We start from the raw sequence: 22,127 nt of genomic DNA, 5'->3' as shown, positions 1-22,127 counted from the left end.
GCGCATGTAGGTGTCATATGATAAGTTGCTTATTTAAAACTAATAAAATTGATATATGTTGTTATAAACTTAATATTGTTTTTAATTTCTGCTCCTTGACCTGCTCCTGCACGTGAGGTTGTATACAATGATGAAACCAACTTTGTAGTGCTTTGTGTGGTGTATAGAAATTACAGAGCTCCTAGTGTTGGTGGCTCTGCCGGGAAACTAAAATATTTATGTTTATAATGCTGCTCGCAATCTGCTGTAGATAAAGGTCAACATAACAACATTCTCCCTATATTCCCACAAAGTCACGAAGTTTATCAGAAACTGCCCATTGGGATATACATCACCCATGGTGTGCGCCCCAGAAATATGCAGTGGTTTAAGCGATCCCGTCTTGCCAGTCATCGATATATACATATGATGGACTAGAGGCATCGCTGGAGCATATAGTGGTAATTTCTTAGTTTGACGGCCCATTCTTGCCATGCCTGATATGTACATTTCACTGTGTCTATTTCGTAATTTTTCAAGAACTGTAGTGTTATTAACTATCGTTGCCTTGAGGGGTATTGGATGGGTGGGGCCCACCTCACTGCAACGTGTGGTGCATACGGCATAGCATTTTGCCAATAATATGCTTAGTACGCCTGAGCACATAGATAGTAGAGATGCAGAGTGGTGTGGCTCACTGGTTAGAGGCGGCAGACCCGGAAGCAGAGAACGGCCCAGGACCAGGGTTCAATTCCCGACGCGGCAGGGTCGTGGACCAGGGTCAGTGGACTCGATAATTCTCGCCTCGGTGCCTACTCTAACCAGGGATCACAATCGGCAACTCTGGGCATTAGCTTGCCTCATCTCTACAACGGCCCCCCACATTTGCCGGGGATGCCTGGTTTCACCTTGGAGATACCCAGTAGAGACCATCTCACAGGGATAGCCAGGACGGGTTCCCCAGCGGTCTACAGCGCCACGACGCCTCAGGGCAGCAGTGCGCTTTACAAGAACACATACATTACATTACATTACATTACTACATATCGGGGACAGCAAAACCTCCCATTTCATACTGCTGTGTTAGTGTCTCCCATTTTACTCTTGGCTTCTTACCCCCATGCCATTGTAATCAGCAGTGATCATAGTGTAGAGAAAAAATGCTGCATGAGGGGTATAGGTATATTCACAAAGAGATATAAAAACCTAGGTAGCACCACCATTTTGATGAGTGCCACTCTGTCCGCAAAGGTAAGTGGCATCCTGATACATCTAGATACTTGATCTTCCAGCCGCATAATAGCTGTACCATAATTGGTACGGACAACGACCTGAGAGTCTCTATGGGCCCAGATACCCAGATACTTGACCGGCTCAGTCGTCCATTCTAGAGGACAGTCCAATTCAAATGGAGTAGTACTGTCTGTCAAGGGCAGCACAATCGATTTGTTCCAATTTATGGCAAGGCCGGAATACCATTTAAATCGCACATACTCACAAATCAGTCTGTCTAGGTGCACTGCCGGTTCACTTACGTACAGGACCATGTCATCTGCATACATGGACACTACCAACGGTCACTGCAAAAAACGTAGTGCTGCATTGGCGTGCCTTTGCCGTAGAATACAGGCCAAGGGTTCCATTACCAACGTAAAAAGCAAAGGCGGCAGTGGGCACCCCTGTCTCGTGCCAAGCCTGATTGGTATTGTGCCCGAGGTCTGGCCATTAACCCTTATTCGGGCCACTGGACTAGTGTACAGCAGCTTACTCCAATTTGTATAAAAGTAAGGAACCCTGACTCGTCAGGTAAGACAAGGATTTTGACATCTGTGTTCATCAGTGATAGGAGTCTATAGGAATCACATTTGTCCGGAGCTTTCCCCGGCTTCAATAGTGTTATAATGAGGGCCTCACGCAGCGTAACCGGGAGTCGCTGTTGTTCATAAGCCATACATCCAAAAGGCCCAAATTTTTCATACCAGTGAGAATTGCTTGTGTGGCTTTTTTGATGGCAGGGTCTGCAGCAGTTCGTCGGTCTAGTGTAGGATCTAATATCACATTAAAATCCCCTCCGCATACAATTGCAGTAGGTGGTAACTGATCTATTTTGTTCCATAACTCTGCATAGAAATCAGGGTCATCAATATTTGGCCCATATACATTTACTATTGTAACTAGTTTACCACACAGCTTCCCTTGTATGAGTATATAGCGGCCATTGTCATCAACTTCCTCATATGTGCTAACAAAGGGAACATTCCTTTTTATTAAGACCATAACTCCACGCACATAAGAGGAATAGGAGGAGGCAAATCGAGCACCGGCCCATTTGGTGGCTATAGAGAATGCTGCTGCCTTGGTGAGATGCGTTTCTTGCAACAATGCCACCTGTATGTTATGACGGTTGAAATATGCCAATACCTGCCTAGTTTTCATTGGGTTATTAAGCCCTCTAACATTCCATGTTATCCAGTTCAATTTACCCTCTACTTGCGGCATTTGCACTGTTTACAACGATGTACCTGACATAGATATCATGTGGCCTGCATATAATAACTACCCACCAGACTTGCATTCTACTAGCAAAGATTGGATCTCTGAACATTGCCCCAAGGAAACCCCCTACCCACCCCAGCATCCCAATCACACTGAGGAAACCCACATAACTGACCAGCAGAACTAAACCCTCCCACCCAACCCACAACAAGCGGCTAATCCTCTCACTGTGGATAACTTCAGTTAACAACCGTGTGGGGTACACCCTCATGGAAGACACCAGCCGCCCAAAGACCCCCTAGATGGAATAAGGGGGGTCAGGGCTCACTCAGAGCTCTCTCTGAAGTGTGTACTAGTATCATGGGACTTTTACCAATATGCCTCATAGGTCACCAGGCAGAGCTTAGTAGGTTGTGGCTCCCATCCCACCACGTATTCAATAGTATCACTAACATATACAACCAATCACATACTTCTTGTCAATACAGCAATTAAGTTAACGCCATGTCTTATATGGCCGTGTGCATATGCGAGGTAATACGGCCATTGATGGCGGGGACAGCCCACCACAGTGCATAATACACTATGTTGTCTGGTGCAGACAAAAAATATAGAACAGCATTACAGCCCATCCACATTCGCGGGCTAGAGAAGTATCAAAACATCGTATAAACCACAAATAGGGGTGACAAAGTGGCACCCATCTCAACTACAATACCAGCTTAGCCAGGACAGTCGCTCAGTCCATCAGTCCTCGTTATCAGCGTCATCACCATCTGCTCTTGCCGTTTCTCTGTCCTCAAGGTGTTTGACAAAGTGCATAGCGTCTTTTGGAGTCGCGAATAATCTGGGTTAGCCGCCATGTTGAATCCGGAGCAGGGCTTGTTATAGCATGACGTAATGTATCTCCAGTGCTTGTAGCCGCTTTTTAAAAGTTTGAAACTCAGGTCTGGCCTGCTGCACCGCTGTCGTGAAGTCCAGGAACAGCTGAACCTCAGTGCCTTGATATTTAGTAGTGCCCATCTCCCTCACCAGCCGAAATGCAGCATCACGATCCTGATAGTTAAGCAGTCTGGCGATTATTGGTCCGGGGGGGTGCCCCCAGAACTGGACGTGGCACCAGGGATCTATGCGGCCATTCAACTACCAACATGTTGGAAAAATTCTCTGCGCCAAACAATGTTTTGAGCATGTCTTCAATATATAGTTCCTTTTTCCTTACATTTGTGGATTCCGGGACCCCAATAATGTGCAGATTGTTACGTCTGGACCTGGCTTCCCAGTCCTCGTTCTTCGCATTAATCTCAAATATTAACTTCTCCATCTGCGCGCAGGATTTACCGGTGTTATCAACTTTATCTTCGGCGTTGGAGATACGCTGTTCCGTCTCTATTAAACGCACTCCATGTTTGTCCAGTTTGGATGCCGTATTGTCCATGCAGAGATTGAGCTTATCAATTTTACCATCAATGGTTTGCAAACTCTGTAGCATGGCCAGCAGCATCCACTCCAGTTTACTGGTACCACCAGCCTCCATATCCGTTTCAGTGTCTGACTTTGCTTGCGGCCTCGATTTTTTGAGGCGCTTCATTTCAAAGGACAGTTTTGGCTGTACCTCTTTGTCTGGTTTACCCATCGCGATAGTGAACCTGCACTACACGCTTCTTTATTGCGGACGCAACATAACCATATAAGCCCAGGCTCTCTACTGTGCTCCCTTCGGCGATCGTGGGCGAGCAGCTTGCAAGAATGACACAGCACACTGAAGCAGGGGTGCGAAAATCTGCTCCCGCAGGTTTTAATCAGGCAAAGTATATGGACCCTCTTATTTGGTGTGAGGCCACTCCCTTGTCTACCCTGCCTCTGAGTTATGCCACTAGGAGCATTGTTCAAAGCGCTGTGTAATGGTGAGCAAAGATGAAGATCATGAAGGGCAAAATGGCCAACGGAGCGTTCCTATGTGCAATCAAAGCAATGTGGGTGACAGTTCACACAGCAAGCATCCTAAGCAGCAGACAAACGTGTGTTGGCCAGCCCTGGTAACGAGGAACAATTGTTCATACCTGACCCATTCCCTCAGTAACAGCCTCCACCATTTTCAGCTGCAGAGTTCATAAAATGGCGGGCACAGGGCAACGTTGCACTTGCAGTTAGGGACCATCAATAATTGTACATTCTTCCCGGCAGCACGAAAATGCAGTAAACAGTGTTGTTTTAAAGCTGGACGCTGTATTTATCCTCTGTGGCTGTTTAGGCAGGCTTACTCTATGCCAAGTGCCTGCAGGGGGCTCTGTGAACGCGTAGCTCTTGCAGGCGCCTCAGAGCTCACAGCACCGTAATCAGAGCCCCTGTAGTTAGGGGAATCAGAGATGCTGCGATTCACCACACAATGCCACAGAGAGAGGCAGGATATTTACCGTTTTTTGGCCCTGACCAGCAAAGTTGCACTAATGTGCGGCCATCTTGCTTCGGGCTCGCTAGCGCCCCCCTAGGACCGCAGGTTAAATGTATTTTCCTCATCTCACTAGTAAGTCCCAAAAAGGGCAAAACGTGTCTGATTTTTTAACAATTTGAAATTGATTTACTTGGGCACTCAAAGTAGAGTTTAAACAGGTACTGGTATCAGACTGTGACATCATCAAGTGCTTTTGCATTGAATCATTGAAGTTAAAAATTGGGTGTTCCTAATTCGCAATAAGCATAAGACACAGCCTTTACTTGTGACTTGATTGTAGGCTGGTAATCTGCAACAAGACGGGTAGGGGTAAAATGGGGAATGCAGTGTGTACGTAGTTATGAGAAGTGTGTTATTTTATGTGCTCACATTACATTGGATGAATTTGTTGTGCTCCAGCACTCACCCTCCTATTGAGTTTGGCTGGTAGATATGAATAGAAGAAAATTGTAATGCCAGCACCCAACTAAACAAATACAGTGTTAATTATGTTACATTTTACTCATTATGCTGTTTCATAAACATGAATTAGTATTGCACTCGCTACACACACACACACACACACACACACACAAATGTATTGCTCCCTAATAGAAAGTAGAGGATTTAAGTACATTTCATTCATACAATCCTCCCTAGTCATTGCATGTCAATTGTGACGCAATGAACTAGCATTTTCTATGCTCTGTTTTTTTTTATATGCTCAGATTTCTGCACCCAAGCAAGCTCGGGTTTCAGGTGGTTGTTTATAATGGGTCACAATGGAAAGCTCGGAAGTTGAGGGTGTTGGAGATGTGGGATTCGCACAATGCCTGTCAATGTGGCCAAATGTTTTTCAGAATACTGTGCATCCAATTGTTGGTCCCTCTGCAGGGCGCACAAAGCAATAGTGCCATTGTAAATGGGATTACAAACAATGTGTGTGATGGAGATACAAAACACCTTAAATGAATAGGGGGGCCTTCAGCCCCCCCGCCCGCATGGCGGTGCGGCGATCCCCTCTCCCCTTGCCTCCCAGTGGTGGGGGGGCGTGATCTCCCGGCGTCCAATGATTACGCGGGAGGTGTGCGCCACACCACCGGTTGGCCTGCGCCCGATCCCTGACCCGGAAGGCGTGGTGCAGACTTCCGGGTCAGAGGGGCGGGCGGCGAGGGGCGGGGGAGGGGGCAGCCCGCCCTCTCCCCGCGTCCCCAGGAATAAAGGAGGGGGGAGCGCTCAGGTGGCCCTTCTTGTCACCTGACGTCCCCCACACTGGTCGTGCCCCGCGCTCGGGGCCTCCTAATTTTCTGTTCTTATCTTTCAGGTCAAGGATTGCCGCTGGAGTGCATGTAAGCGTGACATTAGAAGCAGACAGTCAGAGCGTGGATCGTACGTGCCGGAGCGTTCATCTGGGATACTGGTGTACAGTGGATGTGTGGAGTACGGGACGTAGAACACGCAGGACGTCTACGGTAAGAGGAGAGCGGGGGGCTCGCATTTCATGGCTTCGTGTGGCCGCCGGGTGGGTCTACGTTAGAGTTTGGCCACCCCTGACAATCGGAATAGCCGGTGTGTTGCGGTCGCAGTTGCATGGTGCCCATAGCCCCCTGCGTATCCTCCGTCTGGTGAAGGTACAAGGTGCACGGGTTTGCGAATCCGAGCAGTAAGAGTGTCGAACAGTAGACAGCAAAATGCCGGGAGCTAAGGGGGCTAAGGGGACGAAAATGGAGATGATGTTGCAAGCCATGATGCGTAGAATGAATGCCATTGATAAGAGATTGGGGAAGGTTGATAGCCTAGAGGCTCGCGTGATGGAGAGGATTGATGATATTGCAGGCCCACGCGGTAGGCCCAAGCGGCAGATTACTGCTCCTTTGCCAGATGGGGATTCCGACTCCTCACCTAAAAGGAGCAAGACCAAGAGATCGAGGCGCAGCGCACCCGCTCCTTCCCCTATGGCTGTTCCCACTACCCCCGAGCCGGTAGTCCCGGCTCCCGTGGCACAGGCTCCTGCCTTGCCATCTGGGGCCCCTCCTGTCAGGCCGGCCCCACCTGTTGGGCCGCTTCCGTTGCCTCCTGTGCCAGCACCCATAGAGCCCCCCCGCCGGTGGTGCCGGCAGCAGTGCCGGATTCTGAAGCTCCGATCCCGCCCGAGCTAACTGCGCAGATAGCGGCTATACTTCCTTGGCTGCAGAAGGGGGGTATGATGCCCTCAACGCTAGATCATACCGCTGAGGCGGACAAGATGGTGGAAAAGATTAGGGCGGCAACAGTTGCGAGTGGGGCTGTGGGCTCCTCTTCTCCTTCTTCTGCAGGTATGAATGCCGCCCAACCGAATGGAAGCAACGGTGGACCGGCTCCAGTGTCCGGTAATGGTAAGGAGGTGGCTTTGCCTCTCTTGGGGGACGGTTCAATCCCGTCTAGGAGCGAAGATTTAGCGCAACATGTTTCGCGGGCGGTGAAGGAAATGATTTGGGCGGGAAAGTATATTTATATTTTCTCTCTGTTATTGGACAATAGGGAAATGGAGAATGCCAAAATGCTTAAAGAATGGATGCACCCTAGTGAATGGAGAGTACAGTGTCCTAAGTTTAGGGTGGTGGAAACTCTGGTTAATTGGATCAGGGCCTTCTCCATCCTTACGGCTATCACTGTTGAACGCCCTCCTAATGTACTGGCAGCGATGGCTTGCTACCAGAGCAGGATTGTAGGGTGGAGCGAGGAGTACCCTGGGGAGGCATGGAAGGAATATGATGTAAATTTCAGGAAATCTAAGGAATTTGATTTGTCATTGACATGGGACAAGGTTGACTCGCTGTCATGGCATAAGCAGTTCTCGGGGAACACGGCCCCCGCCCAGCCCACTAGTGTAGCCAATGTGTTCCCCGCAAAACCCCAGCAGCCCTTTCGGGCAGCACAGGGGAATGAGTGCCCGGGGAAGAATAGGGGGGGCGGCGGGGAAAGGAAGGGTGTGTGTTGGGACTTTAATAAGCGCTCCTGTACGAGGCCGGACGGCACATGTAGATTCAGACATGCCTGCACAATTTGCGGTCACACCTCCCATCCTGAAACAACATGCAGATCGAGAAATGGTTATCAAAGTCAGAGAGGGGGGAAGAAACCAGAATAGTGTAGAAGACATGGTTGGCCCCTCTCCCATTGACGTCCTGGCAATGATCCCATGGTTGAACATATACCCAGACAACGCAGTGGCTGCTCTACTACAGGAAGGTTTCTCCCAAGGTTTCCGGATCCCGGCAGGGGGATACACAGGCAGCGCTCATTGTAGGAATCAGTTATCGGTACAGCATAGCCCTGCAGTAGTGATTGCTAAGATTGAAAAGGAGCTGTCCATGGGCAGGATAGCTGGGCCATTCCTGGAAGTGCCAGTGCCCGACTTTGTGTGTTCACCATTGGGTGTAGTCCCCAAGAAAGAAAAGGGCGAGTTTAGACTGATTCACAACTTCTCGGCACCAAGACGGTCATCCTTGAATGATGCTATAGATGAGGGTATTTGTAGTGTGAAGTATGCTTGGTTTGACCAAGCAGTGGAGCTATTGCGGGGGTTGGGGGGGCACACTAATGGCTAAATCGGACATTGAATCTGCCTTTCGTCTTTTACCGGTACATCCTTTGGACCACCACCTCCTTGGTTTCGCCTTTGAAGGCAAATTTTACATGGATAAATGCATGCCTATGGGTTGTTCGATTTCATGTGCATACTTTGAGACTTTTAGCACTTTTTTAGAGTGGGTCATGAGACAGTCCACGAGCCACAAACAGGTCATGCATTATTTGGACGACTTCCTTTTCCTGGGGGCGGCGGGGACTCGGGAGTGTGCCTGATCATTGCAGGAATTTTGCGTGCTCATGCGGGCTTTCGGAGTTCCGCTAGCGCCTGGGAAGACGTTTGGCCCGTCCACCTGTTTGGAATTCCTGGGTATCGAAATTGACTCATTGGAAGGGTGCTTCAGGTTACCCAAAGACAAAGTGTTTAAGTTTAAGGCGGCCCTGCGCCAGTGCCTGCTCAAAGACAAGGTTACCTTACAGCAGCTACAGGGGACGGTGGGTCAACTGAACTTTGCATTGCGGGTCATCCCAATGGCACGCCCCTTCTCTTGGTCGATTGCCCAAGCCATGAAGGGATTGAGAGAGAAACATCACCGCACTAGGTTGTCATCCGAGGTTCGCCAGGATATGCGGATATGGACGGTATTCCTGGAGGACTTTAATGGCAGGATAGTGTGGCCCGGCCCCCCCACGACATCAGCAGAGTTGGGTTTATGGACGGACGCTGCTGGTAGCGTGGGCTTTGGCGCCATCCTGGGGACCAAGTGGGTCGCCCAGAGATGGCCTGAGGAGTGGGGGTCGTGGGGTTTGCCACCAACATCGGATTCCTGGAACTATTCCCGATATGGGTAGCATTGATGGTTTGGCCGGAGCACCTTAGCATTCAGTCGGTGGTGTTCTGGTCGGATAACATGAGCGTGGTAGAATGCATTAACCAACAAGCGGCATGGTGTCCATTCATACTGCGCTTGGTAAAGGAGATTGTGCTACAATGTTTGAAATGGAATGTGATTTTCAGAGCCAAACATGTGCCAGGCATTCTCAATAATGCAGATGACACCCTTTCTCGCTTTAAAATGCAGGTATTCAGGGAGCAGCTTCCAGCAGCAGACCCCTCGCCAGCACCTTTTCCGGTTGCTCTCTGGCGGATTGGTGCCCCAGACTACCGCACCTCGTGGCATCTAGCTTAGCCCCCAGGACCAAGACAGCATACGAAGGGGCGTTCTTATCTTACTGTACTTTCTTAGGGCACAAGTGGGAGGCTAGCTGGGCGCAGGAAAACAGTTTTGCTGCATACCTAGAGTTGATGCGCAGGGAAGGGCGCTCGGTGGCAGCTGCAAATAGGCACAGGGCGGCAGTTTCCTTCTTCGCACAAGCCAAGGGCATGAGGGACCCTACGAACACATTTGTAGTGTGCAAGGCGTTGAGGGGCTGGCGTCGCATACAGGGACACTCGACAGATGCGAGAAAGCCGATTGGGCTGGTAAGGCTCACAGCCCTATTGTTGGCACTCCAGGGTGTCTGTAGCTCAACATGGGAGGTGCTACTTTTCAAAGCTGAGTTCACACTAGCGTTCTATGGAGCTCTAAGAATAGGTGAGCTGGTAGCAGCGTCAAAGGTGGACAAACTGGGCGGCCTTCAAGTGGCCTGTGTGGTGATCCAAGAAGATACAATGTGGGTGACAATTCAAAGATCGAAAACTGACCAGGAGGGATGGGGGGATACCATAGTGCTCCACCGGGCTCGGACCAACCCATTTTGCCCAGTCTCGCATGTAGAGGCTTTTAAAAGGCAGCGGGAGGGTACGCTAGGGGGTGCACTATTGTGTCACACGGATGGTACACCATTGACAAGGTATCAGTTTAGGAGAGTCCTGGAGCTGGAGGACGCAAAAGCAGGCCTGGATCCCACGGAATTCGGTACCCAATCTTTCAGAATTGGGGCAGCAACTGAGGCAGTTGTAAGGGGACTCCCAGCCGAAAATGTTAAAAGGATTGGGAGATGGTCGTCTGAATGTTACAAACGTTATGTACGTATTGACATGCTATAACATGGCAAGATGACTCACGCTTGGTATTTTCTGGTTTTGCAGTTTCTCGAACCTGTCACGCGGGGGAGGAACTTGCCGTATGTCGGCAAGAAACGACAGCATCGCAACACAAGCAACAAGAAGATCAACGGACATTGGTGACTTGGATTGTTGGCCACTCTTATGTGCGGCGCGCAAAAAACGTGTTTCTTTCAGGTGAAAGGAAGAGAAGGGCTGAGGAAAAGGGGTTCTCTGTTTCCTTCTTTGGGGGGGGAGGCTTAGGCATTAGACAGTTCAAAGACTACTTTCTGGAACTATTATCTCAGCAACCCGCCCCCCCGTCAGTGGGGATACTTCACCTGGGGGAGAACGATTTGGCCAAGCTAGGGAAGCGCATCCTGATAGAAGAAATCATCTCCACTGCGGGGTGGGTGTTCAGGACATGCGCGGGTTGCACGGTAGTTTGGTCACAACGTATTCCTCGGTGGCAGTGGCGAGGGGGGACTCGGTCAAGGCGTTGAATCACTCGGTAAAGAGGATCAACACACAGTTGGACAAATTATTCTGAGCACCCCGGTTGCAGACGATTCCCCACGGGTGTATTTGGGGGGAGCATTTCTACCTGCGGGACGGGGTACACTTGACTGAGGCCGGGAATGTCCTGTGGTCGAATAACATATTAGCATGGCTAGAGGGATTTGCGAGGTGAATATGACCTTGCTTAGGAGTAGGAAGGGGAGATGCCAGATCGTCGGGTAACAATGCTGGCCTGTGGCGGTAAGGTCATGACTGGTGAGCAGTTATTTTAAGATCCGAGTGGGCGGCATCATCCTTTGGAGGTGTCCGCCCAGGGGGAGGAGGGGTCACTGGCCCCTCCTAGAACTTCAGGGGCAGCTGGTGACGCGAGTTAGGGCCCTCCTTCAGTGGTTAAATGGAGTTCTCGGGGTGGACAGAGTAATTAACGGGCTCGGCTGCATGGGTGGACCGAGTAATTAACGGGCTCGGCTGCACGGGTGGACCGAGTAATTAACGGGCTCGGCTGCACTGATTGACTGGGTAATTAACGGGCCTGGCTGCGCATGCGCACCTGCGGTAAGGGCGCAGCTTGTAAGACCTGACACCGGTTAGCGACCTTGCCATATTGCCATAAATGTTAGTATGCAAAAATTGTCACATGAGGATGTTAGATTCGGTTAGGAAACAAGCTGTATTAGAATCTTGTTAAGGTTAGCCGATCACACTTGTCGATATGATTGTATCTAATGTTCCTGAATATTTTTGCATAAAAAATTGTATATTTTGTTTAACAATTTTATTATTTTGTATCTTAATAAATACGGCCGGGGGGTCTTGTGATCCCCCGCCTTCCAAAGACAAATCATGTTCCGTGTCAATGTGTTCTGGGTTGATGTGGGTACACAGGGAGAGGGCCGGTAGCCGTCACTGACCATGCAGCTAAAGTAAATGAAAATGCATTTTTTACAGGTAAGGGGATGACTGCACTACACCTTTAACAAACCCCAGTAGCAGTTACACTTCTGTTTGCCATGCCCCTTTTAGAGACTTTCCATTCTACTTAAAGCTATGGTGATGTATGATTTCTCCTTTCGCTGGCAGCCCACTTGAGACATCATAAAATAGCTGACACTGTGTGCCATGGAAGGGGAGGGAACACAAATTAACTACAGGCTGCAGCCCACGGCAAAGTGGTGAGTAAGAAGAGGTTCGCAGGCCAACAGATTAACAGGGAGAGCTGAGCCAAGTGGCTTTAACATCCCATTCACAAGCCGAGTTCTTAAAATATTTGACATCTAAATCTTGCAACAAACATCACGTTAAAATATGATAGTTTTATTCAAGATAGCGTGTATTTTTGACAGACAGGACCTTAGCATATTAGTTTATTTCTAAAGTATTTATTAAAAGTGGGAATTTTTTAATATGAACTGAGAAACATTCCTGCCCGTACCTGGTGAGAATGCTTTAAATGAACAAAGAGGCACATCAGTTGCCATACATGCAGAATACCTGACCTAGATTCTTATTATAAATGGAATAACTTTATAAGCCAATTAATTAAGCACAAGAGAAGTTTTTTGTGCCGCGTACATCCTTAACTCAAGTATTTGAAGGTGCTCTCATATGTTTTTTTAACTGTTTATTGATTTGTTCTTATAAGTGATAACGAACAAAAGGGATGCTCAGTAAAATAATGTATTTGCCTAGGATCACACAATTTGGCCAAAAAGGGATTTTTTACTTTCACACTACACAATTCAGCCTTTAGAAAGGTCTTTATTTACGCCATCAAAGGTTAATGCTTTGTGCTTCCTTAACGAATATGAATAGATTTTGGTGACAGACAGAATCCTCATTTCAATTTGTGCTATTTTATACAGCACAAACTTTGGGCAGTTTTATCCTGCGCATTACAAAAGACTCCATATATTTAGTTTTCTTAGTGTCATTGTCACAAATCACCGTTTCTGAACTCTGCAGTTGCTAAATCCTGACAGGACCCCCACCCCCAGAATAATAGAGCAAGCAGCATGGGTAACAGCTGACTGCTCAGAGTTTTCTCATCTGTGGCAAAACAAGTGCAGCTAAAAGTAAGACTGCCTTTCACACGCATTCTGCACCTTTTTATTCGTTGCTAATGCACTTCAGCATCAAGAAACTGAAAGTGACAATTTTTCCGCTCTGCTCACAAATGGTCCCTTCGTCTCACAAGGAGAAGTGAAGTGCGAGATATGTAGGGGTTTGTGTGCACTGAAGGAATGCAGTTTGAGAGCGCGCACACGTGCGCAGGTTACAGGGAACAATGCAAATAATATAGTGTAGCCCAGTAGTCAAACACTGTAGTTATTGTAATAGTGCATAGGTCCCAAACAGGTATGCGGTTAAAAAACATTGTGTGCTGGTCACGACGTCAAAATTGAAGAAAAACGAGAAATGGGGAAGAACATAGAAGGAAAGGAAAAAGGAAGAAAAGACATGAGTTAAAAAACAGACGATGACTGAAGGACTGGGTTATTTAAGACCCAGCGGTGCCAGGGGACAACACCTGAAACCTTCGTGGGTAACCTGCTCCGGCGCACAAATGACAGAGACACGGGACACTTCCTTCGGCGTCAAAGATTCAAGGTTTATTTACTGCAGGGAACACAGAAGTCACAGGAAGTACAACAAATGTAGGTTCGAGGAGACTGCTTCAAATTGCTACTGAGGATCGCTCCTTTTATACAAATTTCTCCCATAGGGTTTCATGGTACACAAAAGTTTACAACTCGGTTCCCATAATTATCCCCGAGAGGGGTCACTTTGGTCACTTTGATACATCCAAGGTCCGGGGCATAAGCGTGGAAACATTTGGCGGTTCCCAACTGAAAAAACCCATCTTCCCACCATTAGTACATTCCAATCGACAGTAAAACAGATCGAAGAAGGAACAAGGACAGGTGTAGAGGAAGATGGAAACAGTGGGGAGATTGGAAAGGGTGTAAAAGGGGAGGTATCGGGAAACACGAGCTACAGGCATCAAAGGGACGTGCCTAATTAGATGCACGGCTGAGACAATAGACCGGCACGGCAAGATGAGCCTCGAGCGGGGCCATCTGCCTCACAGTATCATCCCCCTCGTCATAAAGACACTTTCAAAGAACATGTGTCTTCCGCGGATGTCTTGGGAATCCCAGGGTCGCGAAACGGACAACGTCCGTTCGCTGGCTACTTGAGGGCAAGAAACAAAATGGATGCCGTATCTAAGATGGAACCCGTGGGTACAGATGAATAGCCCACGTAACAAACGAACGGTTTAAGTTAGCACAGCGAAACTGCGCACACTTACTAAACTCGTCATTTGCGGTTCGTAGATACCAGACTCAACCATGTTCGTACGAGTCGAAAACACCACTTACATTTGTCACGGAACCTCAGACGCTCCTTTTGCCCTCATGTAGGCAAGCACTAGTCGGAATCATACTCGATATTCATCAGACCATCTAGATGTTGCTGCAACATAGCTCTGTCCAACCGAGTCCCCTTGGTAACAGGCGGCTGTCTTATACACGTTGTAGCACAGAGGCCACATAAGGCAGGACCACACAGCACACAAAGGAAACACGTGAACAGGAACGCCACAACAACTCCGATAATCATCAGAATCTTCCAACCCCAAGTCGACATCAGGCCCCAAAACCACCCAAGTAGCGTCCAATCCCCTACATCCACGTGTATGGATTCAGAGATCTTATGCAACTTTGAGATGGCTTGATAGACGGTCGGAGCGTTATCTGGAATGAAAATACAGCAGCTCGAATGGATCACCTTACATACCCCACCTCGATCTGCTAAGATCACGTCTAAAACCATACGGTTTTGTAACGTCATAAGTCTATCCGCCTGAAGTTCTGTGGTGATATTACCAAGGGCACTAGCAGTAATATTAGCTGTCGATTCCACCACTCGAGTCAACTGTCTCAGGTTCCTACTATTAACCATAGGCCCCCAAAACGGGAGGAAACCCTTGAAAAAGTCTCCTGCCTCTTGACCGGCAGTGTCCTCTTCGCTAATTACGCCTCTCACAACTCTAGTTTTGTGATAGTCTGCGTCTACAGTGAACGTCGGAGGCAACAAATTTGCGATAAAACATGAGCCCACAAAGTCGGAGGGCAACCATGCATACGCACGATCATGGCAAACAAAGTATGTACCCTTGGCAGCCAAAAACACAGGGGATGAGACCATCGGCAGAATGTAATTTTCAGTGCAAGCACTCTCTCCGAGTCGAGCTTTCGATCTTCGGCCACGACCCATTAGACAAAAATTACCAATGTGGGGTACGACCCATATCGGAGGCGAGCTTTTAAGCTGTTTTTCATTCGTGAGCGCACTATACTCGACCTTACTCAGGACCCTATAGGCTTGTACCTCTTCCTCTGGGATGAGCGACGGCTCATAGATATCTCTATCTAAATCTTCTATCGCTATAGACAAAGGCTTATGATACGAGCCAGGGCCAAAGTAGGGAGAACGTGGCTCTCGACTGGGATAAGAATCTAGTGCGCTTCGAAACATTGTTTGAAATGCTCGAGCCGAACCCTGGGAACTATACGGTAAGACCAGATATGGAATTCCCTTATCCGTGGTATGTGGCATCAGTCCACACACCCAACAATTAGTAGTATTAACCACTAACTGGTGCTGATGAAGGAGCTGAATAAAGGAATTATTTCGGAATTCTGCACGTCTAGCCTGCTCGTGTTCAGGTAGGATATGGAAAGAATGAGGGGATGCAGTGGAGGTAAGTGTAGGGTCAGAAGTAGGAGTAGGTATAGCAGAAGGTAAGAAGTACGACATCATGTAATACACCCCACCCGCCAATAATGCAGAAACAGTCAAAAGCAATGCAAACATCTGAAACGTAAAACATTTGGTACGAGTAAGTTGTTGTAACTTGAACCTTTGCGCCTGAGCTTCTTCCAAGTCCATCAGCTTTGAAAACGCCATCCCCTATGACCGTCCGCAACGTTTCTTGACGCACTTCGTTCTGTGTAGCAGTAGTCAATCCCTAGGAGTTCCCAGGAACCGACGGTCTTTAACCTAGCGTCAAGACCTACTAACCAGAAGGAAGTACACGCGCGGCCCTACGGCCTTTATCTACGATGTATATGCAAAATGTCTCTCAGCTGTGGAAGCAAAAATACATGTGGAACGAAACTCAATATATACAAAAATAATTACAATGATATAGGTGTTTAGGCTGATCGTGGAAAACGGGAAATGTAATTGTCAAGGGACAAAACAAAATCTTTTATTAGTCCTTAGTGCTAGATCGCAAGAAGTATCGAGTTTTCCCAGGACGTGTATGTTCGTCAAACAAAGGATCCGTTGAAAGAACAGAGTTCTGTCGATCAGTCGAATGTTCTGGTCTTGAGTCTTTTGGTGACAAATGTTCAACAGTGTCTTTCTGCTGCACTGAGGATTCTCCGACAGGTTGTGCGTCGCTAAAAGGTACAAACGCCGGCAATCCTTCGGATTCAGCTGAAGCAATGCCCCTCCTCACCCACGAGTCTGCCGGTAAAGGAATAGGAACTTTCTTCGTATGGGTGGCATGCACCCAATTTTTTCGACCCTCTAAACGGACGGCAGTTCTCGTGGCAAGGAGGACCTGGTAGGGTCCAGTAAACCGGGGTTCCAAATTCTTCTTGCGGGCAAAATTTCTGGTTACCACCCAGTCTCCGGGCTGGAGCTGGTGGCCTGGACCCTCCGTCTGTGTCGGCAATGCTTCGTAAACCTGTTGGTGAATTAACCTCAGTTTAGCAGTCAGATCATGAAGATAGTCAATCAACATTGGATATTCGAGACTGGAGAACACACCCGGTCTAGGGACCCCCCACACATTTGCAGGACGACCGAACACTATTTCATAGGGACTAAGCCCTACTCGGGAGTGTACGGTTGCCCTAGTTGACAATAAAGCTAAAGGTAAAGCATCAGGCCACAAAAGACCAGTCGTAGCCTGGATCTTCGCTAGCTTCAGTTTAAGGGTGCCGTTATACCCTTCAACCAAACCAGCCAACTGGGGATGATTGGCGCTATGGAATTTTTGATTAATTCCAAGGCCCTTACACACACTCTTCATCACACTTCCTACAAACTCACTTCCGTTATCAGACCATACAATTCGAGGCATTCCATACCAAGGAAAGTATTCCTTCAGTAGGATTTTCGCAGTTGACAGGGCAGTATTGTCTTTAAGAGGGTATGCTTCAATCCATCGGGACAACGCGCAAACCACAACTAAAACGTATTTCAGGTTGTTGCATTGCTCCATATGGATGAAGTCTAATTGAATTACCTCAAAGGGACATGAAGGGGGAGCAAAGTGGCCAGGAGGAGTTGGGGTTCCCTTACCAGGATTGTACAACATACATACCATACAATTCTTAACCAACCGTTCAGCACATTTCGTGATACCATCATTCTTCCACACATGGGACAGCAACTTACAAATACCTTTCACGCTAATATGTGCTAACCCATGCGCCATTGTCACAACGGCTAGCACATACGCATCCGGCAACATCCATCTCTTATGTTCCGATAAATCAACCCAACAACCATTCGCATCCAACTTTCCCGTACTTTCTTTCCACTTCGTCTTTTCAGTCTCGGTGGCCTCATCTTGAATCGCTTTCACACTCTCGATAGTGTCCTCACACATACTAGTCTCTGTAGGCCACCTAACCGAACTCGTCACATACATTCTAGTGCTAAGGTTCCGGGCAGTCTCCTTAGCAATCTCATCCGCAAATGCATTACCACGACCAACATCATCCGTCACCTTACGATGTGCACTACATTTAACAATTGCTACCTGCTTAGGCAACGTAAGTGCATCCAAAAGATCATTCACAAGTTGTCCATGCTGAATCTTCGTACCATGCGATGTCATAAAACCTCTCTCTCTCCACAACCGTCCAAAACTATGCGCGACGCCAAATGCATATTGGCTGTCGGTAAACACATTCACACGTTTCCCTTTCGCCAACACACACGCTCTAGTGAGAGCAATCAGCTCTGCAGCCTGAGCAGAGTTCTGATTTAATCGTGCAGTTTCCACAACAGTATTCAAAGTTACAACAGCATACGCAGTAGTCACATCACCATTCGGCAATTTAAAACATGAACCATCCACATACAAAGTTCCATCCAGATCTTCCAAAGGAGTGTTTTTAAGGTCCACTCTACCTTTTGTTTCCTCTTCAGTCCTCAAATAGCAGTCATGGGCTGCTATTTCATCTGACTCTGTACTAATTGGTAACAAAGTTGCCGGATTCAGAACATTGCAACGTTTTATCTGAATATGACTTGCCAACAGCGTCAACTCGTACCCAGACAACCTCGCACTTGTCAAGTGCTGAGTTTTCGTACGATTCAAAAGAGTATCGACCGCATGCGGAACCATCACCGTAAGCATATTATCCATGACCAATCCTGCTGATTGTCGGATGGACACAGCAGCTGCCGCTGTTGCTCTCAAGCAACTCGGCAATGCTCTAGCTACCGGGTCCAAGGTCGAGGAAAAATATGCACATGGACGTTGCTTACCACCAAAAGGTTGCGTTAAGACACTCAAAGCACAACCTTCCCTCTCGTGAACATATAATGTAAACGGCTTACTGTAGTCAGGGGTACCTAACACAGGAGCCGAACACAATGCGTCACGCAATTCAGAAAAACTCTTCTGACATTCTTCCGTCCATGGTAAAGGAGTTGAAACATCCTTGCACGTAAGAGCCACCAATGGTTTTGCTAGCAATGAAAAATTTGGAATCCATTTCCTGCAATACGACGTAATACCTAAAAAGGCACGCACATCTCTTTGGGTTGTTGGCACAGTCATTCGCGCAATTGCTGCAATTCTCTCTGGGGTCAACCGTCTTCCCTCCTTTGACAATAAGTGACCTAGATAGGTTACTTCTTGACAACAATATTGGAGTTTAGAAGGTGACACCTTGTGATGTAAGTCACAGAGATGTTGCAGCAACGACACTGTAGCAATTTTGCAAATGTCCTGAGTATCTGCAGCCACCAATAAGTCATCGACATATTGGATTAACGCCGCACCAGCCGGCAACGTAAACGCATCCAGTTGACCCTTCAAGGCTTGACTGTAAATCGATGGACTCTCACAGTAGCCTTGAGGAGCACGTTTAAACCGGAAGCTGCGACCACCAAGAGAGAAAACAAAAAGGTCTCTGCTTTCTTCGGCAATCGGAATGCTAAAGAAAGCATTCTTCAAATCGATCACCGTAAACCAAGATGCAGAGGCTGGAATCAGAGTCAGTAGCGCCGTGATGTCAGGCACAACAGGAAACTGAGGAATCACAATTTTATTTACCTCCCGTAAATCGATGACAAAACGATAAACGGGCGGTTTTGAAGGATCAGTACGTTTTAGAATAGGCAGTACAGGGCTGTTGCACACGTTTCCCCGCGTCTCTTCAATAACATCTTTCTCGATCAGATCATAAATGATTGCTAACAGTGCTCGTTCACCATCAAGAGAGATTCGATACTGGGGAATACGTGGCAATCGTACATTAGATTTCAGCTGAACAACATAAGGGGGGATGTCAAGCAGGCCCACATCATTGGGACCTGTTGCCCACAAAGATGCAGGAAGAGAACTCAATTCCGGTGGAAGCTTATCGAGAGACAAGTACATAGGAGAGACAACCCTCTCTCCTAACGTAACTTTACACCCGCAGGAGAACAATACAAAGTTGCATACAAACGTTTTAGCAAATCCAGGCCCAAAAGATTTTCACCACAACCAGTAGTCAAAATCAATGGAGCTTGAAGCTCACGAGGCCCAATTGTAAGGGGCAAAGGGCGTGAAACTGGATTGCTAACGGGGCGCCAGAGAATCCAACGGAAACATTAGTTAAGCCAGACAAAGGTGCGCCAGGGAGTTTCGAATGCATTATGGAACTTTTCGCTGCACCAGTGTCCAACAGAAAAGGCTCAACGACGCCCGATGTAGCAACTGCGACGTAAGGCCCTCTCTGATCAACCGGAACTGATACCACTCCCTCTCCTTGTCTATGGCTGTCCTAGTAATTACTGTCGTCAGTTTCCTGATCGACGTAATAATCATCTACATTGTACTGGGCAGATCGTCCTTGCGATGATCCACGTTGGTCAAAACAATTATTGGAATTTGATGAGTTATCTGAACGATCATTTTGAACACCACGACCCCTACCACGTGATGTCTGCTGAGAACCACCACGACCTCCTCTAGATGAGTTACCACTGTTACGATCGTTTAAAACGGGACAGTTGAATTTTAAATGACCCTCCTGTCTACAATAGGCACACTGATTGTACCCTAACGAAGGTCTTTGGGAAGAGGAGTCATTTCGAGGTTGTGACCTATTTGATTGCGACTGCGATCTATTTTGCTGAGGAGCGTTCTGATTTGAACGCGGAGGATAGGCCTGCTGCAACAACACTTTTGTTTTAAGTTCTTTCGTCTTTTTATCAGCGCGGTCGTTCTCTTCTTTTTCTCTGTTTTCGTAATACTGTGCCGTAGCCAATATTTGAGCAGATGTAGAGACGGCCCACGCACTCTCAGAATTTTTTAATTTATTGCTCAAGTCGGGCAATAAGTTAGAGACAAATTTATCCACAAACAACCGTTGACCACCCTCAGTGCCCATATCCTGACCACTATGGTCGATGAATGCCTCCTCAAATCTCGTGAAGAAATCAGAGACACTCTCGTCTTTCTTCTGTCTACAAGCTGACAATTTGTCCCAGTTCACCCTCATAGCTGGCATAAGAGTTTTCATTAGCGTAATTATTGTGACCTATTTGATTGCGACTGCGATCTATTTTGCTGAGGAGCGTTCTGATTTGAACGCGGAGGATAGGCCTGCTGCAACAACACTTTTGTTTTAAGTTCTTTCGTCTTTTTATCAGCGCGGTCGTTCTCTTCTTTTTCTCTGTTTTCGTAATACTGTGCCGTAGCCAATATTTGAGCAGATGTAGAGACGGCCCACGCACTCTCAGAATTTTTTAATTTATTGCTCAAGTCGGGCAATAAGTTAGAGACAAATTTATCCACAAACAACCGTTGACCACCCTCAGTGCCCATATCCTGACCACTATGGTCGATGAATGCCTCCTCAAATCTCGTAAAGAAATCAGAGACACTCTCGTCTTTCTTCTGTCTACAAGCTGACAATTTGTCCCAGTTCACCCTCATAGCTGGCATAAGAGTTTTCATTAGCGTAATTATTCTCTGAGGGAGAACAGCAATCAACTGTTCGGGTTTAGCACCACCAGTTTGCAACCCATCCGCTGCTATAAGGGCAGCCCAATCACCACCTAATTCGTTAGCATGATTTTCCTGACGAATCTTAGCCCATACCGGTTGCGGTACTACATTGCCAAACAGCATATCAATGTCGGCAAGATTCATTATCGTAGCGTCTACAAGCTGCGACAATTCTTTATAGTACCCTGCAGGATTTTTGCGAGGGTCAGGCAAAGACTGCTTCACCTGTAACACTTCCGATCGTTTCCACGGGAGATGAATCCATACTCTCTGGAAGTGTGGCAGGATTGGCGGAGCTCGGGTGGCATCACCTGGCATGTACACTGGTGGAACCTCGCGCATGGGAAACTGGCCAGACGCATCTAACTGGCTCTCAACATCCTCAACGAACAAGGCTTGAGGTATAGGAGTGGGACGGAAAGATAACAACCGCTCAACAGCACGTCGAACGTTGGTATCCACTATCAGTCCGTTCGAAAACTGAAGCTGTAGATCAGACAAAGCGGTGAACACATCGTCAGATGCATCGGCCGATATCTGATCACGCAGAACCTTGCACATTTCCTCGAACACGTATCTTTGTGTCGGTACATTGAATTGACAAAACGTATTAAGTACAGCACGTGGAGGATTTCTAAGAGGGTGTGTCATCCAACCCATCGCCATATTATTTAGCGCAGCACGTTCCCTATTACCGGGAAGCTGACTACGTCTCTGAGGACCATCTGAACCAGCGGACCCAAGGATAGGTCCAAGAGAATTAAAGAAGC

Source organism: Lissotriton vulgaris, chromosome 6, assembly GCF_964263255.1.
Source record: "Lissotriton vulgaris chromosome 6, aLisVul1.2, whole genome shotgun sequence".
Lineage (NCBI taxonomy): Eukaryota > Metazoa > Chordata > Amphibia > Caudata > Salamandridae > Lissotriton > Lissotriton vulgaris.
This window is presented reverse-complemented; position numbering follows the sequence as displayed.